The sequence below is a fragment of the Python bivittatus genome, unplaced genomic scaffold (assembly GCF_059951505.1).
Source record: "Python bivittatus isolate LINGU-HERP-01145 unplaced genomic scaffold, Pbiv_v1 ctg000220_np1212, whole genome shotgun sequence".
Classification (NCBI taxonomy): domain Eukaryota; kingdom Metazoa; phylum Chordata; class Lepidosauria; order Squamata; family Pythonidae; genus Python; species Python bivittatus.
In genome coordinates this window covers 22,489,930-22,510,595 of record NW_028277048.1, presented here as the reverse complement: position 1 = coordinate 22,510,595, position 20,666 = coordinate 22,489,930, and the positions used below count along the sequence as shown (strand labels likewise).

Sequence of the window (20,666 nt, the reverse complement as noted above, 5' to 3'; positions counted from 1 at the left end):
AGTGTATGTCCTGTAGGAAGGAATGAACCATCAACCTGTTGAGATGGAAGAAACCCAAAATAAGCATGCACGGTTTAAATGCTTTGGTCTGAGTTTCCTCCCTGGTCCATCCTGATACAAAGAGATAGCTACAGAAGGGAATTGCTGGATATTAACACAAGGACTTGGCTGTACAATAGCTTTATCAAGCCCAGTTCCCAGGGTGGAAGCCAGTACAGTTAAAATCATTATTTAGCAGTGTATCAAAATGTAGATGTGACAAACACATTTCAAAGAGGTGCATTGTCCTCTTGCTGAACAGCCACAGCGTTGCAGCCTGTAGGCATTAAGCTGTAGTGGAAGAAATCAAGACATGCTAGATGGTGTGATGGGGAGAGAAGGCTTGCGTCAATGCCTGGTTTCTCAGGTGTGATTAATAAAATAGATGGGCACATCTGTATCACTTGTATGTATCTAAAATGGACATTTAGGGCCTAAGTCAATTATATCTAGTTACATAGTACTTCACTGAGAAACAGTTTGAAATGGGAAATGAAACCGGAAAACAACAAATGTGAAAAAGGGCTGCTGGTACACACACCAGAATTTTTCTCACATTCTCCATGTATTTGTCTACCACAAGAAGATCTCATCTCTATTTTTTAAGGCTTTGGCACAGATGTAGGCCTTTCCCTACTATCAAATTAGTGCTTTCCATCCAATGTTGAGTTAGCACATAACTGTACCAGAGTAAAAATGTGTTGCCTTATTGCTGATCGTACCGATCCTGCTTCTGTTTTGAGTCATCACCAAATGGTGCTGTCTTCATTATGTATGTGCAATGTGTGATTAATAATAATATATTCAATTTATATACTGCCCAACTCCCAGTGACTTTTGATAAGCAAGGTGATTGGTTAATTCCTCTGGCTTTGGTGCCATTCCACATCAGTTGTCAGCAGGAAACATCTTCTAATCACTGTAGCAGGAATGGGCCCGATCTAGCTGCAAGACTCTGACATAGACTTCTGAGCTCTTCTTATGCCCCATTCTGTCTTGACCCAAGTTGAATAAAGTTAAACACATTGCAGTCACAAAGGGAGCTGAGTCACAAGCAATACTTCTGTCTGGGATTTCCCTTCCCTTCCTTTCATTATATAGGCAACAATGCCAACTTCCAGATTCCCCCATGCTCAGTTGAGGCGGCAATGTGGGGAGTGGGGTCGGCCCTGTAACTTCAGTATTATGCTATTGCAGCCTGTTATGCTATTTCACTGCTATGCTATATCACAGTCACACCATTTTACAGCTACCTTATTTCAAGCCCTGGCAATTAGTATTCTTTGCTTTTTCTGTGTTGTTGTATCCAGTTCTGTAGGGAGACAACTGCAGACAGAGAGCAGACAAAGTTGGCCAAGTAGATGAGGGCCTCCCCTTCTCAGCCTGAGATGATCAATTAGCACTTCTCTGATTTTACCCACTACTGGTTCCCTAACTTCACCTCCAGTGTAAGGGGTGGCAAAGCAAAGGGGGCTTTGCAGCTGTTCCTGGATGCTAACAGCTAAGGGGGAACACTATTTTACTCTAGTAGAGCTACGGACTTCTTAATGCTGTCCCACTCACGGGCTGGGGATGAGATGAGGGGCCATCATATGGACATGGCAGAAAAAACAGGTGGCCAGGAGATGTTTGACCCAAAATTAAGTCCAAATGGGAAAAGCCTGTAGCCATACGCCTTCCAACCAAAGCAGGTGATGGTTACAGAGAGGGGCTTTACCGAAACTGGAAGGGTTGATCTGGAAGGGAAGATAAAAACTCCCCCCGCCCCCCCCCGTTGGAATAAGGACAGAGAGGGAATGAATGCCAGCCTGTATCCTCTTCAACTTTGCGTGTCTGTAGGTGTGCCTGTGTACGTCTGTTTACACACTTGTGTGAGGGGCTGGAAGAATAAAAAGGGGGAAATGGTATGTAATTTTAGCTTCTTGAAATCTGATCTGATTCAGGAAGAGCTAAAATGAGGCAAATAGGAGGTAAACAAATGAGGCAGGCGGGTGGTGGGGACACTGAGCCCAGCTGGCTTCAGTTAACAGGCTCTTTCATTGTCTGGGCCTTTTGGAAGTGAAGTTACAGATCTCGGGTTCCAGCCAAGCAGCACGTGGAGGGGAGGGGTGTGCTTGAGATGAAATGTCTATGCTTGCTAGGAACATATGTGCAGAAGGAGCGGTGCAGAAGGTTCCCCCCCACCCCCTTAAGAGTGATTTCTTGTTTTCTGTGTATTCATTTGGATAAAATTGCATGACCATGTATATTCTGTATACAGAAATTGATATTTAGACCAGTCATCAGCATTCAGAGAATCCTACTTTTTTCTTCCTGCCTTTCTCCAGTTTCTAGTCTTTATTGCTGGAAAAATAACCTTGAAAGTGGCTAGAAAGAGAAAATGAACAAGCATTCAAACGACTGGGCTCGCAAAATTTGGTCACCTTCCTCATTTTTGTTCAGATACTTGCAGAACCACCACATATACAGATTTCTTTTGAACTAAATTGGAATGTGAAGGGAGCTGGAAGTTATCGTTCATTATTACTACTAATAAATTTAACTCTTGTGAAAGTGACTGGTGGCTTGTTCGACCTACGGTCTTCCGATTAAAGACCAAGCAGCCATGTTCATAGATTCACATGCTGCTACAACACGTTGCTCTGTACTCTCACATCTTCTTCAGATGTTTGTATTTGGCAGGAAAAGCTCTGGCTACTTTATAACGGCTTTTCAGCTTATGAAATAATTGGCTGGGAGCATGTTTGCTGAGAGTTTGGAGTCATACAGATGGGAAGGAAGTATTGTACGTGGACCTTGATCCATTTTCCCCCAGGCACAGCTGCACATAAAGCAAGGAAGCTGGTTGTGATGACTAAGTTGTCTGGCTCTTCTAATGTTCATCTTTGCTCTCCATATGAACATTCTCTGGTCACTTTCTGAAATGGCCTACCCACTGATACAGTTACCCTAGTATGCTTTAGTCACGTGTTGAAGATCGATCTCTACATCCAGGCTTTCCTTGTGTGAATGCTACAAATGGGTTTCCCCCCCTTCCTCTACCTGCTCCCCCTGCATTTTATAGATGTCCTTTATACCAGTGTTTTTCAAACTTGGCAACTTTAAGATATGTGGACTTCAACTCCCAGAATTCCCCAGCCAACATTCCCCAGCATGCTGGCAGGGGAATTCTGGGAGTTGAGGTCCACACATCTTAAAATTGCCAAGTTTGAAAAATACTGGTTTATTCTGTTACATTCTGTATATTTATCATTATTGTATTTTCTTGTGCAAGTCTTTCTTTTGGATATTTTATCTGGGAATGATGGGAGTTGTAGTCAGGCACAAATGATGGCTACCAGGCTGGGGAAGCTATTTTAGTGCATGTGAGCTCTAGAGGTCAGACGAGCATATTTCTTAGATGCTATTTATGACAAAAGCTGGGAGTTGGTTTTTTTGGGTGGGGGATGTTGGTTTTATTAGTTTTTATATTCTTATCACTGCTGCTGGGAGCTGCCCACAGTTATGGCATGTAAGAGGAGTGGCCGTGTAAGTGTATAAACAAATGAACAAATGCTATCCAACCGAAAATTGGAATAGTAGTGGTCGTTGTTTGCAAGTGGTTGTTTTTGCCATGCCTAGCACAACTATTTTGCAAAATGTAGTTTGTGAGAGACAAGACAAATTGTGGGTATGAAGGATAAGCTATATTTCTAGAGAGATTCTTATGTGATGAATTTCTCTTCCACAGAACTTGCATGCATTGGAAAATTAATGTTGGGGAGAAAGGATTGTAGCCTCTTCATTTCCTTGGTATGATGACAATAAAACCGATGGCACTAGGGAGAATCTATTGCTGCACAGAGATTTAAATAAGGAAACACCAGCAGGGAGAAGATCATCCTGGCTCCATTTAATTTCCAGAGGGCCAATATCTCTTAAGAGCCTGCTTCCTTTCCCATTTTAGAAAAAACTGAGTTCCACAATTTGTTACTCTGTCACCTTGTATTTCAGTCTTAGTTTTCAGCCGGGTGTCTCTAAACATAGACACGCTGATATTAAGGAAATTCCAATCCTTTGAATTTTCCTGTTTTATTCTTTTAGCTTAGATGGAAGTACTGTATCTAGATGATCTCTGATCCTGAAGAAAGCTAAACAGGCTTGTATGTGATTAGTCCTTTTATAGAAATTCAAGGGCTCAAGTTTGGGAAGTAGAAAAAACATCCAGGAAGAAAGCAAAGGAAAACCACTAAGATCTTGTTGCCAGGAAAATGGTATAAACTCACTAGGAGTCAAACTTTACTCAAGGGAGACTTTACTTTTTAATGAAAATCTGTTAAACGTTTAAGCCATTCTGAAATGTTTGGATGGAATGGGATAGAAGTTAAATGAATTATTTAATATTTGCAGTTGCATATTGTAATGGTATCTTTACCATTGTAAAGCAAACCCCCCCTGCCCACCAAGACTCTTGGGTGCTTCTGCAATTCTGTGCTTAGAATTGCTGCAAATGTGGGTGTTAGGATGAGAAGCTCCTTGAATGTTTAAAAAGAATTAATATTCTTAACATTAGTACACAAAACTACAGGATCTGGCTGTAAGTCTTTATAGATGTAAGTGTTCTTGGTTCAGTTCTAATTTAGCTTCCGCCTAGCTCTTGTTTCTTATGCTGAGTCTACAGAAACAATTGATGATGCTGAATCTATTTCTGGATTACACCTCTCAGTTGTGTAGAGTAACACACAAAGACTTATTACATATATAAAAATAGAGTATTGGGGAAAGGCAAGTTCCCTTTTGAGGTAAGCAGCATTATGCCAAGTGCAGAAAAAGAGTAGGAAATAGTAAGACAAATAAATTAAAGCCCTGAGATAAGAAAGAGAAAAGGCAACCTAGCTGAAACACATTTATTTACTATGTAATTAATGAATTAATGAATTTATTATTTATACCAGCACCGTTTAAGATACCTCTCCTTGCCCTTCTGTTCTTGCAAACCACCCTTGGTTTCCCCACATCTGTATGCTCATTTATAGATCACCTTTTGTTCTCGCCTCTCTCTTTTTCAGCATGTTATCCTTCCCATCCAATCACGACCTTCTCAGTCTTCCTCTTCCTCTCAACCATTCACTCTTTCTTCTTAGTTTTGCACTTTGTTCCTCATTCATTCTCTTTACATGACTAAATCACATTCTTCTTTCACGTTCATTGTTGTTCACTTTTCAATTCATTCCACATTCACTTGGCAGCCATTCATTCTTGACCCGATGGTTTTACCACACATACTTCTTAAATATACCAGTCCCACTACATTTTACTTGTTTTTATGTTTCTGCTGACATCCCCAACTCTCATATAACAAAGTGGTGGAAGCACAATCTTATACACAACATTTTCACTTATTTCAACAAATGCTCATTCCTCACAATAAACCACATACTACCGACTATCTTTCTACCAATATTTGCACTTCCTAAAATTTCTCTATCTCCCCTCTTCAGTACACATTAATCTACTTGCTCTAGTTTTTCAGCATTTATATACAACTTACAATTGTTCACTCAGTTTTCTTTGTCCCTTGGTCTTTGATACGTTTTCAGATCCATACTTTTTGTTACATCACACAAACAATCTGATATTTGCTGCAAATTATTCAGGTTTTTAGCCAACAACATAGTATCACCTGCATGTACAGCTACACTCCCATTCCTGTCCCCAGCCAACACACTTCTAATGTTACCACAAGCATTCCTTATATATTTATCCATAAGTACATTAAACAGCCAAAGGGACATCAGAAATTCTTGTCTTATTTCCTGCTCAGTGCTGAACCACTTGCTGAGTACTCCATTCTCACTCATGATTTCTGTCATATGCTGCTCTTACTGCATTCAGCCATATGAATTTGGTTCCATATTCACTCAAAACATTCTTTAATTTCAGCCTGTTCACTTCATCGTATGCTTTTTTAAATGAACAAACATACAATAACTTTACTTTCTCACATCCATATATTTCTCAAGTTTGCTTTAAAGAGCAAAACTGTGATCTGCACACCTACACTACACTTTTCAAATATTCCTGTTGCATTTCAATCAGAATTTTGCCAAGCACTTTCCGAGGCACGCTTAACAAACTAATTCCCCTGAAGTTTTTGCATTCACTCTTGCAACCTTTCCCTTTGAATAAAGGAACAATAATGGCATTCTTCCAGTCACCAGGCACAGGTGCAATCTTCACATACATGTTAAATCAGTTGCGCAGCCATTCTGTGGGCAAAATATACCCATATTTTAATATTCATCAGTTATACCATCTAAGCCTGCCTTACCATTTTTCAGTGTTATCACAGTGTGAGGGTTCTTTGCTTTCCAAGGACTGGACACACCACAGCATAGCAAATCTGTACACAGTGCTTCATTGCAGTGCACACCTTCCCCAACAACAGACTGTTGCTCTCCCACCCTTCTAGGACTTGTGGCCATGTAAATATATCTAATACTCAGTCCTTTAATGTGACCATGTAAATATGCCTAATAGTCCTTTAATACTTAGTTCAAGCAAAAGTCTATACGTCTGCAAGGTGATGTGGCCATGCAAATATGTCCAATACTCAGTCCTTTAATACTTAGTTCAAGCAAAAGTCTGTAAGTCTGTAAAGTGGCATACAACCTTTGCCTCCTTCCAAAGGTTCTTGGACTAGTTGGGATGAGGGGCTGTCTCAATGTGGTTGTTCCTCTTCTAGTTGCTACCGAGCTCCCGGCAAAGCTCCCGGCAGGACTCCCACCAGGATGTGCTGCTCCCCATAACTTGTGGTCCTGGCAATTGAATGATAGTCCTCTTGCCTGTTTGTAATAGCTGCCAGTCTTCAGATGTTGCCTCTGCTTCCCCGTCTGTATGCCGTTTGCTTATAACCTTTCCTCCTACACCCCCCCCCACTCAGCCTTAGCATTTGCTTGTCTACGCTAAGGGCCTGGGTGGGGTGAGGCTGCCTCTGGACGTCTGCATGTCCTTGAAAACGTCAGGGTGTGGCTCAGTTATCACAGGCAGCTGGAATGCTGGCTTGGATGCTCGTGAGTAAAGTTTGAGTTAGGGAAATGAGGGAAACGGGGTGAGAAGCGTTTCTGCCTGGCTGCAGCTACTTTTCCCAAGCACAGAGAGCAGCCCCAACTTCACTCTCTCACACACAGCATGTATGATTTCCTTTTCATTGTTTTTTTCTCAGACAAGGTAGCTCTTGTGTCAGTTCCATATTTTGACATCTCACTATAATTCCCATGTGGCTTTCCAAAATATCCCTTGCTTTAGTTTCATTCCAAACCATTTCATCACTTTTATTTTTATGCCATTCTCTCTGATGGAGTTTGGTCTTTTCCTTTCATTTCCCAAACCATTTTTATGTCCACTAAAATTGTTCTACATTTTATCTTCCTCTTTCAATCTTGATCATTCTTTTCTCTCTGAGCACATCTCTTCCCTGCACATAGGACACTGGGCTGAGACTCTCAGATTCAGAACGAAAAGATAAAAATTTCAAGTGTGTAGTAACAAATAACTACAGAGAAATTCAAATGTTCCTGAATGTGGCCAGCATGTTACGATAGTTGGGATAGGACAAAGGAGACCTATTGAAATGCTGGGGAGATGTGATCCCTGCAGACCTCCCAGCAATTGCTCCTAGACGTTTAAGGACACAGCCGGACAACCACCATTAAAGTGCTTTTCCCCAGTCTAAGAGCTGGCAGGGAAGTGGGCCAGCATACTTGAGCTTGTCCTCATTGCCCAGCTTTATTCTGGCTTAGTAATGAGGATGGTTGTACATTTTTAATGCAGGACATGGTAAGGAAATCAAATGATGGACTATCCTGACTTCATTTCCCTTCCCATCTGGCATCACTTGCTGATAGGAAAACATGTGGTGCAACAATGTTTACCAGGGCATACATGTGCCATAGTTAGGGGGATGTGAGGATGAGCTCAAAGTCAGTTTCCTTTGATCCTCCTCCTCCTCCCAGTTTTTCTTCTCTACCCAGAGCAGGGGGAGAGAGAGAAAGAGATGAACTTCCAGACTGAGATGGACTTCAGTCTTGTTCTCCCAGTACCATAACCACCACACCACAGTACCTCTCACAGTAGCTTAGTATAATTTGAGCAATGAAATATCCAACTCCCTTGTAATTTCTTTGTTGTATTGCCTGAGATTCTCTTGGAAGCCATTCTGCTCTTCCCAGGTCATTCCCACTCTGCTTGCCTGTTGCCTTCCATTGAAGGGTGTGTCTCTCTTCCAGGAGATGCTCCAAAGTGGATCAGTTCCAGTTTGTTAAGTGGCAGGGGTTTAGGTCTCTTTTGTCTGGGGCAAGATCCTGTCTAAGTAGGTGTGGAGACAAGGCTCAATAATTATGCCCGACAACATTTTTGCCTTTTATTAGAGATGTTCAGCAGGCAGGCAGGCAGGCAGGCAGGCAAGCAGGCAGGCATCTGCGTTAATGTAACTTCATGATTTAGGAAGTCTGGACAACTAAAAATATATAGTTATTTTTCTGCAAGCCATTTCTTCCTTAAAAAACCAACTTCCCATCCCAGAATGTCAGCTGGTCAGCCCATGTCTTTCTGTTACCTCTCGGGTAACACGGTTTCGTAACAATACAGTTTCTGTCTCTGCTGAACAGGAATTCTCAATTCTCCCTCCCTTCCCTTCCCCATTTTTAAAAAGCAAGCTGAAAAAAAGTAACCATCTGCTGCTCTGTTTTTGTTTTTCCTCTCGCCCACGCTCTTTTTTCTTTTCTTCAATGGGGCTTTTTAAAAAAAAATACAAACGATCCTTGGCCTAGCCACTGCTGGTTTTGCTCCTTGATTTTAAAAGAGATAGTCAAACTGGAGGAGCTCCCAGATGCTGGTGGGAAGGAACTTGGTGTGATGTTCCACAGTGACATTAGGGACTGGATCATAGCATTCTCAGAAACTTAGATATACTTTAGTAGTCAGCTGCCTGAAACTTCTGCAGAATGTCTGACTGAAATGGTTGCGGGCACAGAGTTCTGAATACATGCTAGTCAGAAGTGATTCACATAATCTCAGAAGCTCAATTGGCTGATGATGCAAATCAGCATTGCCTGGATGTGCAATAAAGAAATTGTGCCTTACAGTTGGGAGTGCAAGGGTGGGACATCTGTGGCTTCATCTGTAGCTGTTGAACCACCATTTTGAACTTTCGGAGTCCCTTCTGACAAGTGATTGCTGAAAATTGAGAATAGTTTCTTACCATTGTGAAGTGAAAAACACACAGACATATAGCATAAATCTTAAAATAGACACAGCATGATTTAAAACAAGAAACCCTAAAACCTGGTGAAAACAAGAGCCCCGCTGACTTTTCAGCCTCATTTCACTTGCTGTGGTCTTTTGTTCCTCCAAAAGTTAAGTGGCCCTCAAGCATCAGAAAGTTGGCCTCTCCACTGTTGTAGGTATAGGTCACTGTGTGTCAAGGGGCTCAATCTGGATCCTTCCCATAGTTTGCTGCCCCATTATGTATTTCACCCATTTAACTGGGAGAGGTGTCATCAGCCCTCTCCTTCCAACATAAACAGGCTTTAGTATACATCTCCCTGTACCCACTTCTCTGCTTTCTCTCTTATTTACTATGTCAGTTTACAGCTGAAGCAAGCAACAGGAGAAGCTGTTCCCTTAGCCTTAGTAACTTGGCATTCTCCAAGAGGCCTCGGTGGGGATTGTGGTAATTGCAGTCTTACATGTTAGATTTGGAAACTCTGTACCAGCTTTTTGTGGAATTCCAGAGACCCTTCTCTGCACCAGTGGGAACAAGAGCGTGCCTCAATGAGAAGAGTTCTTGGGTGCCAGCCCAAAATACATGGTGCTGTCTAACCCTTTCCCACTTCCAGTGGCGGAAGGATAAAGAACCTCATCTCAAAAGTCAAGCTGAACTTCCAAAGAGCAAGAAAGGTCCTGACTGCCTTCTTCAGTACCAAGTTAAGGAGGTGATTAGGGAGCTGTCTGGATTTCAAGTGCTTATGGCATCCAGGACTGATTGCCCACCTGCCATTTTCAAGCACTAAACTCATGAAGAGAGGAGGAATGTGTGTGTGTGTGTGTGTGTGTGTGTGTGAGAGAGAGAGAGAGAGAGAGATGCTGGCTTTGCTCTTCACTGGAACACTTCTAATGCACTAGATAATTATGGGGATAATCCCCAATCCTCTCTCCAAAGCTAAATTAGGAAAAAGTTAGAATGCTATTGTACCCTTCCAGGACTTGGCATGGGAAGTGAATTTGGGAATTCCAGTAATCCGGATGTGCTGATGGGGGTCAGCAGTTCTTGGTATACATCCAAGCTCCACTGGAATGACTTACAGGACAGAGTCTGTGTTGGAGGTACTTCAGACTTATTCAACTGAAATGGCCCTTATTAAAACCAAGTCACCATACTAGGTCCCTACTCCCATATAACCATGGTTTAATTTTTGTTTTATGCCCCTAGACCCTTTTTTTATTGTTGACTAATACAATTGCTGATATGACATATTCAAATTAGATTCACATCCCTATATAGATTGAGTGGATGAGAATAAGGAGGACCATATCTGTAGTCATGCTCTATGCAGCAGCCACTCCCCCAGGTATCAGCATCACCCAAATTCAGGCAGAGCATTGAAGGCTCATCCTTACCTCTTACTAATCATGGCATGTACATATCCCAGTAACCATTTTCACAGGACACATCTTCATGATGCTGCCTCATCCACAAGCTAAAGCACAGGAAGCTTAAAGCCATCTTTAGTTGTTCCAGTTTTCTGTCTTCTGACACAAAGTCTGTGGCTATGTCCATATGGCTGTCTGTGGACATGATCTAGTGTGCTACGTCAGTGATGAGGTTGATGATACAGTCAGGTGCTGAGATCTGCCTGGTTTCTGTTGGTGACTTTAGGTCACTCTGGGCGTGCTCAGTGCCACTAGGCAATGCCTTTCATGTTCATTTTGGTCTGTCTGTCTGTCTGTCTGTCTGTCTGTCTGTCTGTCTATCTATCTATCTATCTATCTATCTATCTATCTATCTATCTATCTATCACTCTTTTAAAAGAGCACTGGACTTGTGTATAAAAAACAGGATTAGAGTGTCCTTTAGAGAGCACTAGTCCTGCGCTGCACAGAAGGTTGATTTAAACTGGGAAAGAGTGCTGCGGAATTCCGACAGCTATATTGTTGCTGGGCGTTATGGATTTTTCACCGCTTATGCCAACAAAGGGTTCCACGTGGCCGTACTGTTTATTGTTTGAGTATGAGTGTGGGAATGCCACTTTGATTCCTCTTATGTCATTTTTTCTATTCCATGAGCTAATCCCGGGTGCTGCTGGCCATGGCCATAGTCGTGGATGGAGCTCATGCATCATTGATTGCTTCCTCGGGTGATACCCCTGTCCAGCTTCATCCTCCATCTCTGCCTCTTAGCTGATTGACAGGTCTCAGGCAATGCTGAGGGGCAGGGAGTGAAACAGGAGGGCATTCTCCTAATGCTCAAGACATCAGGAAGACTCCTGTGCTCCTCCTCCAGGGGTTCAGTGCTTGAGTTATTATTCTGACAGGTCACAGGGACCAAACACTTCTGTACCTGTGATCTGTTGGGGGGGGCGCGATTTGACAAAGAGCTGCATCGGCTGTTCAAAGCCTCTCCCTACACTCACCTGGCCTTGACCTACCTCCGGGTAAGGAGAGCAGTTGGTGGTAACACTTGTTGGGAAGGTAAACGAAGTCAGAAGAACCTACCAGTCGTTTTCTGTAACTTGTCCGCAAGAAGCTTGGAAGGACAGTACCATTCACTGTCCTCATTACTGCAGTATAATAGGGGGTGGCTGTTGGGGCAACAAATTTTATGCCAGCATACTTTTCTGCTAGCTCAAGGTATGGGGGTTACACTATCAAGCTGTTATCTGGCTATACCCTAAGAGAACTTTACATACAGTTAAAAGTAATGCTAAAAGAATTTAAAGACATTTTAAAAATATGTAAGAATAGTTATTCCTGGATTGACCTCTGCTAAAGTTCGTGAGGATTGGCAACTATTAAAGCGGCTTTTCTCTCCAGGTACATTGGGACTATGATTCCACAAATTCCCAGTGAGAACGCCAAAAGCCAAGCTGGGAATTGTAGTTCCTGGGCCAGGGTGGGGAAGGCAGTTTTAAAGGAATATATCACTATAATCCCAAGTTTTTATTGATTGATTTAATTTTTCTGCCAGAAAATGCTCCACAAAATAAATACATCTGGTGGTCTATCAAGAGCAGCTGACTGCAGTCATATGTCTCTAATTTTTTCTCCCCCCCTCCAATTTTTAATAGTTGAACGTGCTTTCCTTTGAATAACTGAAAGCAGAGGTTCCGCATAGAGATAAATCGTCTTCTTTCTAGTCTGTTGTTCTTGCGCTGCTTCCCAGCTAGCCAGTTGTCTGGCTTTTCAGCTGTTTCTAGAAAATAAGTCTTCCATATGGCAAATCGAATGTTCCATAATTTATCAGTATTTCAGTTATTAGTATAGAACAACTATATTATCTTTTATCATTTTGCAGCCGTGTTCAGATTTCACCTAGGGAAATAAGAGACAAACCCTCTCTTGTTCTCTTAGCACTGGTGCATTTCTGAATTATAATATCAGGTAATCCGTGCTTAGAACTGACCTACTGTCTGCACTGTCACGGAACGACAACTTGGTTATTCGTGGGTTTAATGCTTTCCTATTACATCATAACATCATGACCACCCAACCCTTGTTACAGAACACATGGGGTAGCACCTCCATTACACAGTATTCATCATTCCAGAACTGAATAAAACATGTTTTAATGCTGTTTTCCTTCATGAATTCTAATAAAGTATGTCAGTTTTGATATTCATGCTACTCCCAGGCTCTCTGGGAGTTGAGCAGCATATAAATTTAATAAATTATTTTTATTGTTGGTCGCGCAGTCAGTCAGACGTTTAGCCTGGATTTGGCATTTTTATCCACCTATCGAGTCCTTCCCAAGGAGCTGGGATAGACAGATGTTGTTGTTGTTGTTATTATTATTATCCATTCCAGGATTTGGGGAGAATCTTCTGCTTATCTGACAGATTTATTATAATCAGTAAGCTTACAGTTGGTTGTGAAACTTCTTCAGCCACTTATCCTTAAAGAGACAGTGAAAGTGAATAACATTCAGAAAATCCTCCAATTAATCTTATTAAAAATGCCAGTTGAATACTTCCAAGTATATGCATTATATCATCTTGTGTAGCAAGACCTCTCTTAGAAATCGTAATTTGATTATATAAATATTTCTGCCGGCAGGAAGTTAAATATCACTGACATTGAAATTTTATATAACCTTGTGTTGAGACTGAAGTTGATCATATCTCCTACCAACATTATCCTAGACCCATCTTCCTTCATTTTTTCCAGATATTTAACATTCTTGGAAAATAATGCATATTCCATCTCATTGGTATTTTTGCTTATAAATGTTTTGGATTTAGATTTTTGTGAATACTGTACATTTTGATAACTTGATCATAAATACCTTTAATAGGAGACCATAATAGTTTGATCCACACTGGACATTTTCTTTTTAATTCAGGAAATGAAATCTGATATGTCACAAAGGACTGCTCTGATGGTCCATTGAAGTCAAGGTTTGAATCTAATTCTAAGGAAGAGGTTGGACCATGTGGCTTGCTTTGATGTTCTTGATTCCAGCAATAACATGGGCTGAGTACAATGTCTGAGCAAATCTTGCCATAACAAGGAGATATTTGGACATTTATGTGTAATCAAAAATCTGTCCAGTTGTCCTTTTTTGGTCCACAGTGCTTATCAGAACTTCTAGAAAAGTGTAGGAGCTTGATGTTCAGTCCATTTCTCTCATAAAAGAAGGTGGCAAAGATGTACATGTATTTAACACTGGCTGTCAGTTGCTGGAGTCACATTGCAGCCTGACCAAGGGTCCTGTACTTGAATAGGAAATTGCTGACTGATTAGCATTCCTGAATCAATGCCAAGAAACACAGTTTGATTTGCCCAAGTTATGTCCATTTTCTAAGAATGGATCCAAGTTTTTTTTCTATTTTTTAAAAAGTGATTTTGTCCAGCGGGTTTCAGGTGCTGCTTCTGAGATGCATCTCATGCATTGTCAGGGCAGAAGGGCTCTCAAAGAGGAGGGGAGGGGAAGACTGTGTGTTTCCCCAGAATGGTTAGCTTATGAATTCAGGAAAGAAGCGACAGTGCTCTTCCACGTCTGTGGTTAATGAACCACAGGAAGTTGGTTTAGACAGGAAACATCAAGGCTTTGTGATACTTAGGGTATATGCCAATGAGAATAATCTTGATAATGAACTCATAGAAAACTTAGGCATTTTGAAACAAGGTCAGGTGAGAAATCCGTGCTGAGTTCCTATCACAGCCAACACATAATTCCTGAGCACTAATCAAAGCTTCTGTCCTCTTAGAGGAAAGTTAAACACAACTGCTCTTTAAAAGCCTTCAAGATCCACAATAGATTATATTTTTAGTTGCATTGCATTGTTAGCTTCATTTTTATTTAGACAAAACAGATTATTCAAGCCCAGTTTTTGGTACCTTACTTACTAGATCAAGTATTAAATAAGTCCTGAGAGCTTTATTATATTGTTTAGAGCCATAATATCTCTGCCTCCCTGTCCCACATTGCAGAAACGATTGAACTATTTCAGGGTTAGGAAGACATCCTCTGTGTTATGGGTCAAGAGATTGACTTATAAGTGGCCACTATTGCATACCACAGCTTCAGCCTCTCCTCCTCATTCCCTGTAAATTAGCAATGCAGGACAATGTTGGTTGGGAACAGGAGTACTATAAATGATTAAGAGCAGATGACATGCATGCCAGAGATGCAGAGACGTAGTGGGGGTGTGTGTGTCTTTTTCTTTCTTTTTCTTCTCTCTTTTCAAAGTTTAATCGTTCATGGAGGTAGAACTGATGGTTAGTAACTGGTAGTTTTACTTGAACGTTTTGGGTATGCTTCTTAGTCATCTGCTAAGATGGACCTTCTACCCATTTGAATGTAAAAGTTCTGCATTGGACAGGGGGAAAGAAGCTTTTAGCACTGGCAGCTGAAAATCCAGAAGGGGCTGGGTTGGGAGTAGTTTAGGAATGCAGTGTGGGCCCTATGCCTTCTCATGGCCACTCTTGTCACTTCTAATTCCTCCCTCATAAGAACAAAAGCAACTTTGTTGAGACTCCATCCTCCTTACATTTCCAAGGAGTCAGAGAGCAACTGAGTCAGAGACTGTGGGCTTTTAAATCTGGCAGGTAGCCTGCATTTTGTAAATGGAGCTTGCCCACTATAAATAAATCCTGCCTGTGTGGGGAGAGGTTAACGTGACATGTATGGTAGTAGAAATGATAGAATGGAAGAAATGGGTATCTATGGTGTAGAACAGGGTTTCTCAGCCTTCGCTATTTTAAGATGTATGGACTTCAACTCCAAGCTGCATGCTGGCTGGGGAATTCTGAGTGTTGAAGTCCACACATTTTAAAGTTGCCAAGTTTGAAAAACACTGGTGTAGAGGATTGGGCTGACAAGTTTTTGAATGGGGCACAAAATATATGGGAATGTCTGGGTGTGGAACTGGTGAATGTGTGAATGGTACCAAGTGTGCATGCACACTTAAAGGCAACAAAATTCAGAGATGGGTAAATCTGTCCAGCTAGTTTCTCATTTTTCCAGTTTTAAGTTTGGTTCACTCAATTTCCACTATTGGTTTGAGAATTGTTGAAGTTTGCCCTAAGATTCCTCTGCATTTTATGCATATTTTCCTAATATATGCAACTTTGCAAACAGTTCTCCTAATGTATATAGTTTTGGCAAGCTGTTTTCTCTAATGTATACTATACATTCTTTTCACTAGTGTGTGTATTTTATATAGATTTTTCCCTAATAAATTTAAATTCATGTTAAAAAATGCAAAATTAGACATGCTCAGGGCTTTGAAGGACTAGGTTTGTTAAACCCATTATGACATAATGTAAAGGCTTCTGTCATTTGACTTGGCTTTGTAATCTGAGACCTATTTTCACCCATCCCCAATGCAGTCACTTTCCTAAGGGTGGAGACCAGAATTTTCTGCTGATGGTATTATCTGTGGGAACTCCCTCAAAAGCTTTGTTCACACAGGATCCTTAATTAGCAAATGTGGCCTAAAAAGCCCAAATAAATGCTGCAGCAACACCAACATAAAGTGCAGCTGTGTACTGGGGTGGGATTGAGAAGACTTTATGGAGGCTTGTGAGACCTACTTTGCTTCCCTCCCCCCTTTGAACATTCAGTCCACCCACCAGATTCAGGTGTGAAATGAAGAGTGGCTCAAAGTAGGGCAGAGATTGAAGATTAAATTAAAGCTGATTTTGAGCACTTGTTCAGCTGAGAAGGTTGTTCTCAGCACTGAGCTCAAAGTCTTTTCCTATACAAATCCACCCCTTTACAACAAGCTGCCTCCAGCTCAGCAGTTTAATTAGTCAGTGACAGCTTTCTTGTTAACACTGTTCTTAAACATCTGAGTGTCAAAACTATTGCTGTCTGATGTAAATTCCCTAGAAATCCTGGTTGAACTTTCTATCCATCATGAGTTATGGGTATGAATTGTAACCAGGACATTGTATTGGAAGATTTGGCACTAATGCTGGTCTAGTGATGGCATGGCTAGGTGAAAAGTTAATTGTACCACCAGGAGCTGTGTCATGGCCCCATGAGAGTTTCCCTCATGCATGCTTGAGGGACAGGTTGTGAAATCTGTACACATTCAGTTGCACTACAGTATGCTTGAAAAATGTTACGTGTTCTGTTCTTAGAGACAAATTCTATATAGGATGAGTGAATCCCAGAATTAAAGAGATTCCAGTCTTGAAGAAAGGTGATGATTAAATACAGTGCTGCTCCTGTACAGCGCACACACACAAAACAAATTGGCATCACTCTTTGAGAGATTTGCCCTCCTTTCTGCTTTCTTTTTATGATTGATGTTGCCAAGATGCAGGCGTCCCCAGGTGTACACGAAGCAAGTATCTAAAAACAAATGCATACCTCAGAAAATTCTACTCTAGTCATTCTCATAGGTAGCTGAGCTATCCCTTTTTCTCTGAATTTACAGTTGAGAGAGACACTTTATTTTACGACAGAAAAACTTGAGTTTGGGAATCCCAGCCCCCAACTTTTTAAAACTTTCAGGGGAAGGGTGTCACCCTACATTAGGCTGAACAGAAACAAGGTCTGAGAAGTACATCACAGAGAGATATGACAGGAAGCCTCTAGAGATGAGATGTTTTGGATTATAAGAGATGTTAATACAATTGCTAACACTTATCCCATAGTATATAAAAGTCTTGTCCTAGGGTCTTCCCTAGACCCCAGAGAGACCACTTTCTAAAAAAAAAAGGTAAGAGAAATCATGCTAATTGGAATCACTCAAGTGGTGTTCCAACAAAAATGCGGTCTTCCCTTGGCCCCACAAGTGCTTTGTTAGCATCATGCCTATTCACCTGCCTCTCCAAAGTAGAAACCAGTCTAAAAGTTTATACAAACTCAGTTTTGTTGGATTGCAAGAGGGAAAACCTAAACCAAAAATATGATTTCAGCTTTTAGCTTTTCACATATACAGAAGCTACTTCTTACATTGTCAGTATGAAACTCTGGAACTGTTTTAGTTGCTGAATGTATCATAGGCTGACCACCACATGGACATGACAGTATTGCAGTGAGTCATGTTTGATTTTATTTTTAGGATTTTTTTTTTTTTTGTAATTTCCTGAAAACAAATGCTTCCTTGGGTAGGAAAAATAAAAAAAGGCTGCTTCTGGCACATATTGTTGCCTAAAAGCATTATGCTGTACTTTCTCTAATGTGGTTATTTACTGAACAAGGTGGGAAGGAACAAATATGGCTGCACATGAGTGGGGAAACATGTTTTAGTGTCATTCCCGTACAGCCATATAGTATTAAGCATGCCTGAACTTCTGATAAAAGGACAGATTTGTAAAATCCTGGGTCGGGGAGAGCTTGCTATATATATTTATATACAAGAGCCAATTTGGTGTAGTGGTTAAGATGCTGGCCTAGGAGTGGGAAGGCCTGAGTTCTAGTCCTGCGTTCTACATGGAAGCCAACCGGATACCTTTGGGCCAGTCACTTACTCTTATTCCTAGGAAGAAGGCAAAGACAAGCCACTTCTGAAAATGTTGCCTAGAAAGCTGCATGAACTTGCCCTTGTAGTTTGCAAGAATCAAGAGTGACTTGAAGGCCTACATGGACACACAAACACAGAGTTAGACATTGGAAATGTCTACCATTGAATGAGGCAAGGCACTGAAAAAATTCAACCTTCCTTAGTCTTAGAATGGATTGATTTTGCTGTACTGAATGCCACCAACTACAGACCTTTGCGGGAAAGCTTCTAAGTTTTATTCTAAGCATGAAGAAATCACTCTTTCATCTAGCAAGATCTGGAGAAAACGACAGCTGTGGAGTCCTTGGGGTTCTCTGAGCTTGGCTGTTTGCTTGCAAACTTTTCATTACCCGGCTAGTTGCCTAGCACTGAAGATGTTACCTTGCCGGGTAATGAAATGTTTTCAAGCAAACAACCAAGCTCAGAGAACCCCAAGGACTCCACAGTTCAACCCTGAGCTACACATATTCACTTCTGTTGCTAAAACTAGAGCCAGCAACATTGACAGCACCTCAAGCTGTTTTTCATGCCTATATGAACAGTCTATCCCCAGCACCAGAGGCTCCTTTCTGGGATTAGTCTCTTGGCATATTTTAATTTTAAAAAGGTAAGCATGGTTTGAGAAGAGGATTAGCTTCTTTGGCATACTAGTTTATGAAGCAACTAGAAAGTACAAGAGTGGAAAGAGTGCAGATGTAAGAAACATCCTTCTCTTTTCAAATTACTTTCAGTTCACTTCCTACCATAATGTAAACAAACAAACTTGGATAATAAAGCGACAGGTTGGATTCACAGCAGTCCTCAGTTATAATTATTTCAGATTGTTAGGTCCTGGGAGAAAACCCTGCTTGAAGCCTTCAAGGTGGGAAGAAGAGTTTCTACGCATAGCACAAATTAATGGGTAGGCGAACCAATGGCGTGATTCAGAATACTGTAAGGCAGTTTCATTTGTCTTTCTCATTTTGGTTATTATTTCTTACTAAGCCCTAAAGCTATCATATCTATGCTATTCATTTAGACCAGAGATGAAGATGCAAAATAAAAATAATAGAATAAAGTAGAATAAAATAAATAGAAGGAAAAGATGGAAGGTTTTCCTCTCCCAGGAGGCTGTTCTCTGATGCAGAAATCATCCTGAAAGGGAAAGAGAAATGAGAAGCCAGCCTTCCCCAACCTGGTTCCTTCCAGATGTGCTGGACCAGCCTGGCTCTTTCAAGGTCAAAACATTCCATCCCCCCTCCAACAATTCCATCTGTCATCATCTTCGTATGGCCTGTTCTGACCTCATCAAAAGTGTCCCATTTTGGGGCATGGAATGACCTTACTGGAAGGGGTCTAATCTTGTCATGTGTTGTTCTTGCCTCCATTCCAGTTTGGACTGTCCACGGGGAGGTCAGAGCACTCCAGTAAAGTTGGAATGATCTGTTCTGATGGCGGAACACTTCCAGTATCTTTGACAACAGAACAGATGTTCCAGGGTTGGAACCCGATGTTTCTAGGATCGGAACAAACAGAGGAGGAAGGAAGTGGAAGACAAAATGTTTGTTTGTTTAGAATGTTTGAATGCCGACCATTCTTTTCACAGTTCAGGGCGGCTTATAGATGTTTGTTTGCAACTCCGTAACATTGAGTTCTTTGGGCAACTTATAATAAATATTTAATAAGATAATACAAATACAAAATAAGCCATCAATCCACCTTATCTTTTTATTGCATTTGTATCCAACTTTTTTTTTTTTTTTACAGAGCTCCAGGTAATATACATGAGGCCTTCCCTAATTTTATCCCCACCACAACCCTATGAAGGTGGTTGGACTGAGAAAGAGTGATTGGCCTAAAATAATCCCATGAACTCCATGGTGGGGGTCAGGTTTCTTCAGTCTGAGTCCAGCGCCTTAACCATGATACTACACTGGCTGTCAGATGGATGGATAGATAGATAGATAGATAGACAGACAGACAGAGTATACACAAAAGGTATCCAAAACAAAACAGAAAACAACTTTAGAGTGAAAACACAGATTTTAAAACAGAGAAGTTGAAGAGGACATAATTTATTTAAGGAAGCTTAGGGGAATAAAGAATTTGTCACTGGATGCTGAGAAATGTGCAGATTTATGGATGTCAGATCAGTGTACATTCAGAATTGTCAGTGAGTGAGTAGCGTATAACCTCAGTAGATGAATGCAAATCAATGGATAAAAAAAGCTAGCAAAGCTGCCTAGGAAAGCAGTCCCATAAGCAGGCTGCCTCTCCTCCCAAAGTCCCTGACCCAGTGGTTAGAACCTCCCTTTGTTTGGTGGTAGGCATTGGAGCAAGCCTCAGAAAAAGACTTGGTTAGGGACATACAGGAGAAATTAATTTTGGGGGGAGGGGGGAGACAGCTTGGGGGTTAAAAAATACCCCCCCCCC

At 41.2% G+C, this 20,666-nt stretch overlaps 1 protein-coding gene across 4 annotated transcripts in view; it reads left to right on the top strand.

Annotated features, from left to right (window-relative positions):
• Positions 1-20,666, top strand: part of FMNL3 (formin like 3) — an 88,201-nt gene that overhangs the window by 20,087 nt on the left and 47,448 nt on the right. The gene's annotated exons all lie outside the window — the stretch shown is intronic.